The sequence below is a fragment of the Lonchura striata genome, chromosome 4 (genome assembly GCF_050655825.1).
Source record: "Lonchura striata isolate lonStrDom1 chromosome 4, ASM5065582v1, whole genome shotgun sequence".
Classification (NCBI taxonomy): Eukaryota; Metazoa; Chordata; class Aves; order Passeriformes; family Estrildidae; genus Lonchura; species Lonchura striata.
Window position 1 is genome coordinate 5,705,713 of NC_140706.1, and position 14,527 is coordinate 5,720,239.

The window sequence follows — 14,527 nt, forward strand, 5'->3', positions numbered from 1 at the left end:
AGATGCTCTAGGAGAAGGGAAGTTCCAAGAGAGGGAAGGAAGTTCCAAGAGGGCGTTTGGCCCCTCGGAGGCCCCTTATCAAGGGGTTTCAAGGTGGGCTGGAACAAGGCTCAGGCCAATGGGGTTACAGGCACTTGATGTTTTAGGGGAGGGACAGAGGTGCAGGGTGAACCATACATCTTTTGGGGTGTGAGATGCAACAGGCCACTTGACCCCGACCCATCTGTAGGCAGGGACGTTGTCTGGCTAGCTGGGAGAACTGTTCTCATCCTGGCTGTATTATTTATGAATAATTATATTTATCCATCCTTCCCAACACTCTGCCACCCCAAAATTGCACCTCAGAAAGAGCAGGAGAGAGGGGAACTCATCTGCTGGGTTATGATATAGGAGAGGCTGAACAGAGGAAAATTAATTTTGTCTGCTAAGATGATGAACTTCTTTGAGCTGGGTCACGGAGCTCTTCAGGGGCAAGACAAAAATCCATCTCATCAAAACCTCATCTTTTCCAGGAACAGACATAAAGAAAGTGGGGAAGGGAATGAAAATCCTCCTCATTGATGAGGACAACAGAAACTGGGGTGGGGGGTGAGAGTGTGTGCACATTGCCCTGCCAGACAGCCGTGCCCACCCAGCAGGTCTCTACATCATCTCACTGCTTTCTCATGTTTGCTTTTTTGCCCCTTTCCCCTGTTCTCCCAGCTCAGTAATCCTTTCCCAGGAATTCACATAAAATGGTGCACAAGGTGCTGTCCCTAGCCAACAGCTTAGGAACAAAATCCAAAAATGTATTTCTGTTGACAACTGTGTCAGACTGATCCCTAAGGACCACCAAAACCCTTCTCTCCCAATAATCATCTGTCTGCTTTCCACTGCCCACTCTGTAATACCAAAACTCTTTTTTGGTTGTTCTGTTTTTCATGTCTGGCTTTGTACAAGCCTGGCTGTGTTTGTTTATTTTACACTTTGTGCTAGATAAATATGACCTATGCCAGATAAATATAGGTTGGATTCGAAGAATTGGTATCCAGGCTATTTATGTTAGCAGGTTGACTGAACCAGTTTTAATCAAGAAGTAAAATCTGAATCTAGAAAATGAACCAGGTAATAAACAAGAACAGGTTATAAGTTGCTTTCATGTATTTTCTTATTTTCTTCTCTTTGCAAAACTGTATTTTTCTGACCTTTGTGATGAAGTTGCCACTCACCCCCTTTAGATCTGACACCACCCATGGCCACAGAGCTGACATTTCCCAAATCAGGGGCATCCACAGGAGCAGATGAAGGTCAGAGTGACCTTCAGCTTGTCATGTCTGGGTCTGACTGTGAGCAGTACCTGGGGCAAAGCTTTGCTCTCTGCTTTTGCTCACTCAGGCTGTGCAACTCTCCCCTTCCAAAACCAGGAGAGGCAGCCCCAAGAAATCACAGCTGGCAGAGGATCTCCAGGAGCCTTTGAGCAATGAGCTGGAAGAGGCTGCGTTTTACAGAAATTCATGGTCAAAAATGAGTGCTTATCTATTAAATCTGTGACTGAAGCAGAGTCCTGTGGCTCTGAAGGCTGAATCCCACATTATTCCAGGAATAAAATGAGGAAAACAACCTGATCTGAAGGCATCAGCACAGACAGCAAAGACTTCCCAAGCAGCACAACCAGAGGCAGCCAGTTTCTGGTGCTGTCAGTGATGGGCACGTCCCAGGCAGGCTCTGAGCACTGAATTTAAAGCATTTCATATTCTCTGCTCCATTAACTGGGAGGGATAAATACCTTCCTGCAGCTTGGGAGTGAGTCTGCAGAGGCAGACAGGGGACACCTTCCACAAGCCCAGGTTGCTCCAAGCCCCATCCAACCTGTCCTTGGACACTTCCAAAAAGCATCATTTTAGCAACAGTTCCCTTTGATGGGTCATCAGGTCTTATGTAAATTAATCAGATTTTATGTAGATTATTGCAGAAGATTAGGATGCACATGGAGATGTTTTTTCCCTGGTAATCTGGTTATTTACTTTTTTTTTTTTTAATATATAGTTCATGTTGTACAGAGCATTGATGAAGAATACTGTATCCTGTCCCTTTTTTTGTGAACACCCAGGATGTGCCAAAAGGCTGCTCTAATTAGAGCAATTTTAGTCATTTTCAGTGAGGTCACTGCTGGGGAAGTGCTACTCCATTAAATAGAACAAAAAATACCACCTAGAACCTCACCCACCCCCAAAAAAACCCAAACAAAATGTAAAAACAGTTGTTGGGGGGCAGAAAACAAAAGAGTTTCTGGCAAGAGAAAAGACCCTCATGCAAATCAGATTCCTCACCACTGCCCAGTTCAGACTTTTGCATGTTGGTGCTACATGGGTTCTGTTCAATCCTTAATTTTTTGGTAAAAGGAAATCCTGTTTTTCTGGCTTGTGCTTGTCATGATGGCCCCAAGGGAGCTTTAAATATTCATTTACTTTACCAGAGTTCAGAAATACTTAGCTCAAACCAATTAAGTTTTTAATTAAAATGCATTAGAAGGAGAATCTTGCATATTAAATTTCTCCTTTTATTTTTGTTGTTTGTTTTTGTTGGTTTTTTTTTTTTTTTAAGAGACTGAGCAATCAGGAGATTTTGGCAGCCCCTGCATCACAACAAGCTGAAGCCCAAGAACATTTTTAACCTTTGCTTGTGAATTGCATGACTCACAGAATTGAAGCTCGTGGAGCAGAAGCTTGCAACTCCATTTCCTTTTCCCAACGTGCTGATTTATGTATTGACCACATTCCCCAGCTCCTTGGGACAGAAATACTGTCATTTTAAAAATAAGCAGCATTTCATCTGTGGGCATGGCGCTTCTGTGGATTGCAAGGCCAATATCTGCAGTTCTGTCAGTGTAGGAGCTGCTGCAGTAATTGATCTGTGCCAGCACCCACTGCCTCTTGAATGATAAATCCATGTTTTAAACAAACTGCTCTAAAAAACTGCAGTAAATCCATGTTTTAAACAAACTGCTCTAAAAAACTGCACTGAGCCTGGCAAAAAGATAATGCCTGGAGAGAGCCAATAAAGAGAGATAAGATAAAATAAACTGCTACAGAGCCTCCTCTGTGCAATGCCTTGGGAGGGGACTTGGGTATGGGGTGTCTAAAAGAGGTGAATGATGATGCTAGTTAAAAAAAACAAATCGTCAGTCTTCTGATTGTTTTGTGCTTACCCAAAACACACAAAATCCCATAGCACTGAGACAGCAGGACACAGAAAACATTGCCATTAGCGGGATGAGTCTGAAATCCAGTTTTTCATGCTTGTTGTTAGAGATAAGAAAATTTATTTGCAGTCTTCATAAACTTGATTTAATGTAGGGATTTTGATAGACAATGAAAAATGCCACTAAAACACAAAAAATACTTTTAGTTCAGTTGGAAAACAAATTGTGTACAGTGAAAAACACCCATCTCCAAAGTAAGGATGGGAATATTTTGTAAAGATACATTAATCTCAGGTGAACTTCAGGTGAAATTGCTTTTCTGTGAGGCCAAAACGATAAGAACAAAAATAAAGGGAAAATTCAGGGCTCATATCTTCTCGAAGGAGAATAATGTCTCTATTTGAACATTTTCTGGACTCCTCAGCTGGAGACACCTGGCAGCACCTCCTCACTAGCTCATGGTGTAACATGAAATAATGAAAATATCTCACTGCAGGGGCAGAAGTGTGTCCTCAGAGGTGGGGGATGAGCAGCAGAGCCCACCCAAAACACGACCCCAAGGGGCCCAGGAGAGCCTTCCATCAACATAGAAAATGTATTGGTTGGCTCTGAGTCTAGGGTTAAACCAGCAGCAATTCTCCTAATTCGTATAATTTGTAGGTTACAGTGGCAGTGTCACCCTTGGCTGTTCCTGCTGAAGTGGCATCCTCCTCCCCCAATTCACCCTCATCCCTGGCAGAGATAAATGTGGAATAAAAAAGCTCTGGTGAGAGCCAGTCTATATTTTTAATTTCACAGTCTGACACATGAAACAGAGCCTGTTAAACTCAGTGCTTGTGTTTTAAATTTACCCTTCCAGCTCTGTGTTTAGGCAAAAAAAAGCCTGTTTGCTTTTTAAATATTTAGTTTTCTGTTGTTAACCATCCTTTAAATAGGGACCCATTGGTACCTTTCTCAAGTTGGCAAGAACACAGGGAAATAGAAAACCTGAAGAAATTTTTATTTCTAAATTGAGAAATAATTTTTTTTTTTTTTTTATCTGAGAGCAGCTAGAGACTTGGTTTTGGTGAAGAAATGGACAGAATTAACTTTTCAGATGCTTTTCCACAACTATCCAAGTGTCATCTCCACCCAGACATGGCCCTCACCAGCAGATCCCAGCATCAGGGGTCAGCCCTGGCTGAGCCACATGGAAAAGGTCATGAACAGAGCAAGAAATTCCCCCTCATGCTTATGAAAATGGGGGGAGCTGCCTGAATTCCCAGGGAAGAGCTGAGCTCAGCATCACCTCATGGAGATGTTCTGCTGTTTCCTCTTCCCACCGTGTCTGGATCACATTTCCAACACGCCCAGTTCTCCCTGTGCCTTGTGGTGGGGTTGAAGGCACCAAACCCATGCAGATGAGCTGCCTAAAAGACAATAATGGTGCTGGAAAATGGATGCTCTGAGCTTTCCCAAAGAGCACCTTGCTGTCACACTCAGCAATTTTCCAGTTCCAGTTCCTGCCAGTCCCAGATTGTGCTGGGCACTCAGTGTGAAGAGGAGCAGAAGGGTTTGGAGAGCATCCCCTATCCAAGCCTGGTTCCCAGCCTCTGGTCAAGTGTTGCTCTGGTTTTTAAAAGTGTTAAGTTTTTTTATAGTTCTTTTGAAAGTTTTAAAGTTCTCCTAAAACTTCTTTAGCCTTCTGATAATGTTTACATATTTGAGAGTCAGAGTTCCCACACAATTTCATGTATAAATAGAATAGTTTACATATTTCTCTATAAGTAGAGAGAAGTGAATGATTGATTTTTAGACCAGTGTAGTTGGAGGTGGTAATTCCATCCTCCAATCCATAGTCACCATTAGAATTCTATAAATACTAGCTATTTAAATAAAACTAGTTCTTTTTATCTTTTAAACTTACCAAACTTCTCTGTACTCATTTCATGTCCAATAAAGACATCAGAACTTAACACTTTTAAAAATCAAAACAACAGTCAAGGCCAGGTCCTGTTGGAAGGTCATCAGTCCCAAATGTGAAATATGGATGGAATTAAGTCATCCCTGAAGAACAATCAGAATCCTCTTTCTTTGTCACATGATCAGCTCCCTAAAAACTCTTCCTACCAAAACCACAGGGAACACATGGATTTCCAAGCCATAATCAGACTTGTGTGCTTAAATCCCTTTATGGCAGAGCCAGGGGCCTATAAGTCACAGGGACACTTTGGAAAGAGACCCATACTCAACCCACATTTTCAATGATTAAAAAGAAAAAAAAAGGATTAAAAGTTTTGGTTTATTTGGGGTGTTTCTTTTTGTGCTTTTTTTATTTTGTTTTGTTTTGGGGTTTTGTGTGTGTGTGTGTGTTTTGTTTGGTTGGTTTTTTGGGTGGTTTTGTTTGTTTGTTTGGTTGGTTTTTTGTGGGGGGTTGTTTTGTTTTTTGGGGGGTTTTTTTGGTGGGTTTTTTTTTGGGGGAGGGGGGTTGTTTTGTTTTGTTTTTTGGGGTTTTTTTTTTGCCTGCAGGAATCCTTTAGCAAATGCATCTGACAGTGCCTGCAAAGTGTGGTCAGCCAGGGATGAAAAAACACAGGAGAGAAAAGTGCTGGAGCCTGCAGAGCTCCTGTAGACACTCAGGGCTGTTTATAAAAACACCAGGAAATTGTAGAGCAGGACTGACCTACAGCTCCCTGACCCCACTACTCTGTGGCACATAGGGTCTGCCTGTGTAATGGCACATCCTTTCATATATAAATATTTAATATATATATTTTATCCATATATATTTATATATTTATATATGGATATAGATGTATTGATACATGTTGGGGGGGGTTCAGGGTTTTTTTGGGTTTTTTTCTTTGGGGTTTTTTTGTGGTTTTTTTGTTTTGTTTTTTTTTTTCCCCAGCCATAGAGGCAATGGCTGAAGCACATGTGCCAAATTCTGTCAATTGTACAACACCATCCCAGGAGGCAAAACCCCTCCAGCAGTGGAACACACCCGTGTGGGTGCCCAGCACTGCTCCACACCTGGGAGCAAGTGCTTCTGCAGTAAAAAACTGCCTAAAAAACTGCCTGAAGGCCAGAAAAAGCCTGAGAATAAAGTTCTGAGCTGCACTGAATTCCCCAGCTCAGCGTTTAGACTAAACCACCAACATATGGCAGCCTCACAAAACAACCCAAAACCTGCTGAGTTTAATATTTGATGCTCAATATGGAAAGCTGAAGCTTCATCTTGCCCTTGGCACAACAAATGGACAGATTGAAGAAAGTGCTGTACAACTGCAGAGTCAGTGACCCCCAAGAGGCTTCTGCAGCATCCAGGTGAAGTATCCCTGCACATGGAATGGGAGGGAAAATGCAGATTTCATGAGCTGCTGTTGGAACCCTGGTTAAGTAATACTGTGTAATTGAGGGTCACGAGTAATTAGTTATTGAGTTAAAAGTAAAAATAATTTAAGTGTCATTTCTTAATTAGACAATTTATCCTTAAAAAGCCTTGGAGAGAGGGAGATTTAAAGCTCCATTTTTAGTTTGTTAAAGTACTGTGAAAAAGATAAAAAAATCAAAGTTTATAAAAATATAATATAAATAAAAACTAATAAACGTCTGAGTAAAAAAAAAAAAAATCTCACACATTTAATCCTGACCCTAACAAAAAAAAAAAAAAAAAAAAAAAAAAAAAAAAGAAAAAAAGAAAAACACCAAAAAACTGCACAAGTTGCCAGTGGAGATTTGTGTTCAGCTGGTTAAACCTCTGAGCTCTCCTCACCAGAGGAGTGCTGCTCTGCTCTGTGGCCAAGCCTGGCAAAGCAATCACTGCTGAGCTGGAGGGGAAGGGCAGGCAGGCACTGCTGGGATGCTTCTGGCATTAATGGATCTCATCACTTCCCATTTGGGAACCCAGCAGTGAAATATGCTCCATCCCATGCTGTGTCCCACTTGTGACCTGCTGGAATTTGTGTATTGATGATCTTGAGATTGTAAAAAGTTTCTGTTTTTTGCTTTGTTGCTAAAGAAGAAGTCTGTGCTGGTTTCAAGGTTGTTTATTCTGTTTATCTCTCACATGTTCTGCTGCCCTGCCCAGCTCTGTCCTGCAGGGCAGCGTGTGGGGCTCTGCCCTCAGTGGGATGTGACAAACATTAAATACCAGAAACTCCCTGGGCTGGATTCACAATAACGTGCCAATATCTGTCACCTACGTTGGACAGTGTGTCCCCAGCCTGAACCAACAGAAAAATGCCAACACCACAGTGAAACATGGAGGGCATGAAGAAGGAGAAAAAGGACAAGACACACCCAATTTCTTCTATTTTGTTCCTTTTGAACTCCTAATTTAGAAACTGAAATTTTATTTTTGTACTTGTGCTACACTTAATTATTACTTATATCAAATACTCAGAGCTGGTAATTCATCCTGTAAGACGGAAAACTCTTTTCCATGGACAGAGATCACAGACAGTGTCTCTGGGGGCTCTGTCCAGGGGGGTTCCTGACCCCTGCCAGGGTCCCAGACCTGCCAGGGCAGCCAGAGGGAAGCCCTGGATTCCCACACTGAGCATCCTTTCTCAGCTCTCTGCTGCCAGAAAAACTCCACGGCGCCTGACGCAGGCTGGAGGAGATGGATGTTTATTACTGTTAAATGATAAACAATATGAAATAAATCTCTGAATAAATGTCTGGAGAGTATCACAAGGAGAGCAGAGGTTGGCTCACAGTAAGATTTACTGTACAGAGTAAGGTTTGCAGCCAGAGAGTGACAGCTATTAAAACTTGAATTCCCAAAGCAGAGCTCTTCCAGGAGCTTGCTTGGGTGTTAAGGTAGGAGATAAAAAGCCTGAATTAATGAATGATTTGTGATAGAAGAATAGCTGGTGGTGACAGGCTGCAGGAGGACTGGTGTGATGCAGAAGGGGTTATTAGGAGGAGCTGGCACTGGGGATGCTGCACTTCTGGCACGTGGGGTGCACAAGCTGCTCCTCCTGCAAGCACAGAGCTGAGCCTGGAATCAGGCTGGGACACACACAGGCACACACACACACAGTGCTGAATAAAAAAATGCTCAAACCCAAGCCCTGGCCACGAGGCTGGGCAGCCAGATCTGCCTTTCATCCACACCCATTGTCACTAATCCTCTAGAGCAGCTTTGTCCTGCTGCGTCATGGGCTAAGCACAAATTCTGTTACATGGACCACCCTGCACCAGTGCTTCAGCTCATTTCCCTGGCCCTCTGATTTAGCATCACGGAAGTGCCTTCAGGATTCCTTTCAAACCCATTCTCCATAGTCTGGTTTTATATGGAAACAATACAATAAATAAAGATAATAAAAACCCAACACAAAAAAAACCAACCCCCCCCAAAAAAACAGCTTTCAATGCCATCTCCTAGACAAGATTATTTATTATACATATAGGTCAAGGTTTTGAGAGATCAACAAATGAAGGAGTAGGCTGCTGCCTTCTCTGAGGAGAAAACACCCCAACAAAGAGTGTTTGAATAGGAAAACATCCATTACAGGATGTGCAGCAACCGTGGAAAATGTGAATCCAGGAGCAGTTTTATGAGGGGTGACTCAGACATTGGTCATCCCCAGAAGAGTGGTCACAACAGTGAGGAGCAGAGTGACAGGAGAGCACCTGCATTGCAGAGCTGACGTGACTCAGTGGAGAGTTTCATCTCCAGCCTGGCAGATTCCTGTCCTGTCGTGCAAGTCCCATCCCCAGGAGCATCCCAAATCCATCCATCTGTCTGTCCCTGACAGCTGCAGGCCTGGGAGTTTGGGGCTCACACTCAGAAACTTTTCCTTTCCTTCCCAGAGGTGAAAATTTGAGGGAAGAGTGGTTCCCCTTCAATGCAGTTTTCATTCAGGATGAAAAACTGTTTTGGCCACAAAACTATTTGAAAATTCAGGTGGGTTTCACCAAACACCCCCTGCTAGCATGGTTAGGATTATGTTGATTAAAGGACAGCAGACTCTGCTCTAAAAAAGGTGGATAACTAAATTAGGTCAAAAATGAATGGAAAAAGAGGGTTATGATTTTCTAATATTTTCTTTTCTCTAGTTCCTCTGTTTTTCAATCTTCTTCAAAATCTAGAAATGGGCCAGTGAAAGAAAAAGGCCTGACTCTAGTTCAAAGACTATTCCCACAGTTCTTTTAACCTAGGGCAACTTGCTCCTGAAACCACAGAACATCCCAGCCTTGCACTCACCTGACCCCACACCTCACTCCCAGCCAGGATGGGATGGGCTGGCTCCCACAGCCTGCACTCCTTCCCTGCTGCCTGGGCAGCTCCAGGCTCTCCATCCCACAGAGCCAAGGGTCCTCCTGTCTCACCAGGATGACCTCCAGAAGCACTGCAGTTGGATATTAGAGTTCTCCAAGAACTGCAGAAATGTTGCTTGGATGCTTCTCCCACAAACACAATATTGGGATCAGAAAGAATTGTATGAAAAACCAAAGAATCAGAGCTGGCATTTCTCCATCTGGCTTGAACAGCTCCATTTGGAATTTAAAAAAAAAAAAAAAGCCCAATTATTTTGAATTAGGCAAACAGGAAACTGGTACAAAGCAACACTGGGTACCTACCACTTCTTATACAGGCACTGGCTGGGTTCCAAGGCAACAGTGGGCAGGCACAGGCTCAGAGGGCACCTAATTCCCCAAGCACATCAGCTGCTGCTCACCTCCTAGTCTTGCAGCAATTTTTCCCAGCTCTCAAGATTCACCCTCCTCCAAAAGCCTCAGTGGGGTGTGCAAAGCTTTGGGGCTCTGTTTTGAGCCAGTGCCCCAGGTTTTGATGGTTCTGTTATTGTGCCATTTTCTGCCCTGGCACTCAGCACCAGTGTGGGCAGCAGCATCCTGTGAATAAACCCAGCTCAGCACCAGCACCTTGCAAAGCCAGGCTAAGGCAGGATTAAAACCTGCAGGATTAAAACCTGCAGGCTGGTATTTGTAGCAGCAAGATTGGGTTGATTGATTTTATTCAGGAAGCTGTGAGCACTGCCAGAAACAGTGCAGGGGAGGCAATGGGGACAGTGAGCACTTTCAGCTGTGGGACTGCAGAGTCACGTCAGGGATCTCCTCTCTCTGCTTTTTATTAAGTTTACTTCTATTTTTTTTCCTTATTTATTTTTTTACAAAGTCTGAGCCTCTTGAAGTAAGTGGAGAATTTTCCTGGGAACCCAGCAGCCTTTGGATGCAGTTTTCAGGGTGTGTGAACCCACCACCACCAAATGAGAGATGCAATGGGATTTTGGGAGCTCCTCTGCCACCTGCAGTGCAATACAAATGACCTGGCTCTCCAGGTAAGGCAGTTTTTGTCACAGCTGAATTGAAGAAGGTGTAGGTGATAGTAAAGGTGGAACATCAATCACATCTCCTTTTGAGGCAGTTTGATTGAAATAAAATCCTGAAGTGCTTTTTTTTTCACTTTTTATCATTATTTATGTCTTTCACATGTACATTCCTGGGATAAATCCAGTGAAATCTCACAGTGTGAGCAGTGATGGAAAGCAGGAGCAGCTGGCAGAGGAAGGAGCAGCTCCCAGCCTGGAAGACCCTCATGTGTTGAATAGAGCAGGAGCTTCCTGATGGGATTGTTTGCCCTGCTGACCTGCTTAATTAATTGACTCATTATCAGCAGCTCCCCCAGGAGCCATCAAACAGCACCCATGAGAATATTCTCCCTTGATATCCATCCCATAGAGAAATAGAATCTATTTATTTTTCATATTTCTCTGGTATATCATTTTCCTGCTGAGAAACACACAAAGCTGGATGTTTCCAGCTGGCCATGGAAGGATGAGAACTGAATTTGTAAATATTACAGCATATTTACATTTAACTTTTTTTTTTTTTAAAGGGAAATATTTTATACAGGCTTAGTTCCATGTAAGAGTGGCTCCTCCTAGGGGGATAGGCCTGGCTGGATATCACCCCTGTTCACAGGGACAGCAGCAATGCTCAGGTCTACCAAGGCCACACGATCCCAGAGCACCTGAGATGTGTCCACTGCACCAAGAATGACCTGCAAGGTAGAGGAAAGACTCAGGCCACCCAAACCCCAATTTTTTTCAAGGTCCAGTGACCAAGGAGATGGAGAGGAAAGTAAAATATGTGGGTCAGCATGACCCTGGGTTGAAACATTTTGTTTTGAACTCGTGGAAGGAGAACTGGAAAATATGGGCAAAATCAAAAGGTATTACAGAATTGGTGGAAAATTCTATGTTTTACCAGTATGGTTTATATTTAATGGAGGCAAATCCTTCAAGCAGCTTTCAAGCTGATCACAGAATAAACTGAGTTGGGAGGGACCCAGAAGAATCATCAAATCCAGCTCCTGGCCGTGCACAGCACCGTCCCCAGGAGTCCCCCTGTGCCCCAGAGCTTTGTCCAAACACCCCCTGAGCTCTGCCAGGCTGGTGCTGTGCCCACTGCCCTGGGGAGCCTGTTCAGTGCCCAGCCACCCTCTGGGGGAAGAACCTTTTCCTGATCTCCAGCACAAACCTCCCTGGCACAGCTTCAGGCCATTCCTTGGGTCCTGGCAGCAGGAGAGTGGCTCCTGCCAGGAGAAGGGAACCTGAGGCAAAGCCCCTGGGACCCCCCTGTGAGCTGAGCACAGGCCAGGCAGGTGCATGCAGAGCTCTTGTCATCATCATGCAACCATTTATAGCTGCAGCCATTTATAGCTGTAAACTCACTTTTATCATGCAGCAGCATCAGACAGACCTGCACACCATAAATGGAGCCATCCCATCCAGAAATACATCCCCTTCCACTTTCTGTTGATGATTCATGAAGCTTTTAACCAAACCAAAGAAACCCTCTTCATCTAAGCAAGCTCAAATAAAGGCAGTGAAGAACTTTTAGTGGTTTATGAGCTTCTGTGGAGGTTGTGTCTCAAATTCAAGCCCAGCAGATTGTTCCCAAGCACTAACAGCACCTGAGCAGCCACAGAAATAGCATAGAAATGGTATGGAAACAGGCATGAGGCCAGCTGAGTCTGGTTGGAAAGCAAAATACCTGCTTTTAGGGATGTTATGAGGAGTGGCTGGCATTTGCCTTTGTTCTGGACTGCCAAGCCATCCCAGTAAACCTTTCACACTTTTTTCTGTTTCTGTCTCTTTTGAACTCCATCATTTGCCCAGCAAAGTGCCATTAAAACTGTACCACTCAAAAAGAGTCGACCACCCTCCCTTGCCAAAATTCAGTTTAGCAGAACGTGTTGCTTGGCAAATTCTTTGTCCATAACTTCTTCTCAGGCTGGTGGCTGAGCCAAGGCAGGGCTGACCTGGCTGTAGCAGTAGTGGATTTGCATCTTTAACTCCTTCTCTGCTAACGTGCAGCATATGCTGAATGATTCATTGCACAGTTGTGAGCTGGGTGAAGAGTTTTGTCCAAAACAGGAGGAAAAGTTGATTGTTCAGTGATGGGGCTGAGGATCAGCCCTTGAATGCCTTTGCAGCCTTCAGTGATGTGGTGGCATTCACGGGCAGTGCTGTTTGCAGAGCAGTGAAGGTGACCAAGCATTCCCTGCAGGTGCTTCCCTTTTATAAATCTCACATCAGGCCACTGAAACCCCAGTGTTTTGTCCTGCTGGGCTAAATTAATCCTCTAATTACATTTGTAAAAACATCTCTGAAAATTTGTGCCTGTTACAACACAAATCACCAGTTCTTCCCAAGCAGGCTCTTCCAAGGAAGCTGCTGTGGGATTTCTGCCTGTTCCCATGCAAGGTGCAGGCAGCATCAAACACATTTGAGGGTTCAATTATTCCTTGGTGTAGTAGATCCTCTGTAGTGGTGGCCAGAATGACCACAGACATATTTTAGCCTGTCTTTCAACACTTTGAAATTCATTTAGCCACTCAATGAGGGCGTTTTGCACCTCTGATGTACAATGAGATAATTTGTGGAGAGTTCTAGAAAGACTGAAAGTAGAGAAAGTCATTAGTGGATTCATCCATGATAATTTTGAATTAATTTTTCCATAAAGGATGCATGAAGTAAATTTAGATTCAGTCAGTGCTTCCATGCTGGGAAATAGAAAAGACAAATTTAAAGATGGAAAATGCTACTTCAGTATTTGTGATGAAGATGAGGGATGAACCCAAGCATCCTTTTCCCTGAACAGACATCTCCATGATGAATCCCAAGGAAGACAATTCCTTATCAGCTCAGCAGGACCAGGCAGAGTCTGGGATCCTGATGCCAACTGGGATTCTAATGGCTGAACAGCCAAGGGAGCTCAGTCCCACTTCCAAAATGAGAATTTCCCCTTCTACCCAGGAGATGGCACTAAGGCATTCAGGGGAAAAGCATCACTTCAGCCTTACTAAAAACCTGTTTTTTCTGAAGTTGTACGTTGTGGGAGAAAGCTGCAAATTTTCCATTCACTGGGCTGTGCTTCTTGTGATGGGACCAACTGAGTGTCCTGAGAGAGAACATGTTTCTGGTTGTTCTTCTCATGGCTCCAGTGAGCTGTCCCCAGATCACAGCAGCCTCCAGGCAGTGATGTTCCTCTGTTTTGGGCACAGGGAAGCACCAAATACTCTGAAGAAATATTCCTGTGGCTCAACCATAGCAGTAATGAGGCAACAGAATCCTGGAAAATATCTCCTAATCTCCACCAGCCACCTCCTGACTCATGCCCAGCTTGTTTCTCTGTGTTGTTTCAGGGGTTTTCTCTTGGGCTTTGTTACTTCTGCACAACCTGACTGCATCCCTTTTTGAACCCCCTTGAGCTCATGGCCGGTGTCATCTTGGTGCTGCAGAAAATGGACTGGAAATGGATGGTGTTCAGGTAAAGCCAGGATTATCTAGAGCTTCTCACCTCTTTTTGACCTCAGTGCTCTTCAGTGTGAACCCTGTGTCACTCACATGAACAAGATCCATCCACTGAAAAGCCTTGGGTGCAATTTGAAAATGAAAATTGAAAACCTGATTCTGTGTCTGCTCCCTTCTGCCATTTGGATGTATTTGCACACAACCTGAATGTCCCCTGAGAGCAGCAGTGACTCCTGGGGAGGTGTGAGAGCTTTTGGTGTGTTTGAACCACCTTGGGACCATCACCATTCCCATTCCCAGGGGTAAAAAGCACTAACAGCAATCACTGCCATGACACACAGACCTGTATTTGGAAGGGGCAATGAGGGCTGGAGAAACAAGGGTTTGAAAGAAAATTTTGGGAAGGGGAATGGCAGGAGATGAGGATGCAATTGGCTGGATCATTTGTGGGGGCTGAACTTTCAAAGGCTGCATCTCTAAGCCTGGTGTCCAAACCTGGGAAGTACCTGAGCAGGGATGCTGCCAGAAAAACCAGGAAGGACATTTATCTCCAACATCAGCAGCTGCCTGCCTTCTC

The 14,527-nt window shown here is 44.0% G+C and overlaps 1 long non-coding RNA gene across 1 annotated transcript; it reads left to right on the forward strand.

Annotated features, from left to right (window-relative positions):
- The first annotated feature begins 7,692 nt into the window (after window positions 1-7,692).
- Window positions 7,693-14,107, forward strand: LOC146767503 (uncharacterized). Its single transcript, XR_014954607.1, has 2 exons — window positions 7,693-10,470; window positions 13,842-14,107. It is a non-coding gene; the product is annotated as an uncharacterized LOC146767503 (long non-coding RNA).
- The last annotated feature ends 420 nt before the right edge of the window (window positions 14,108-14,527 follow it).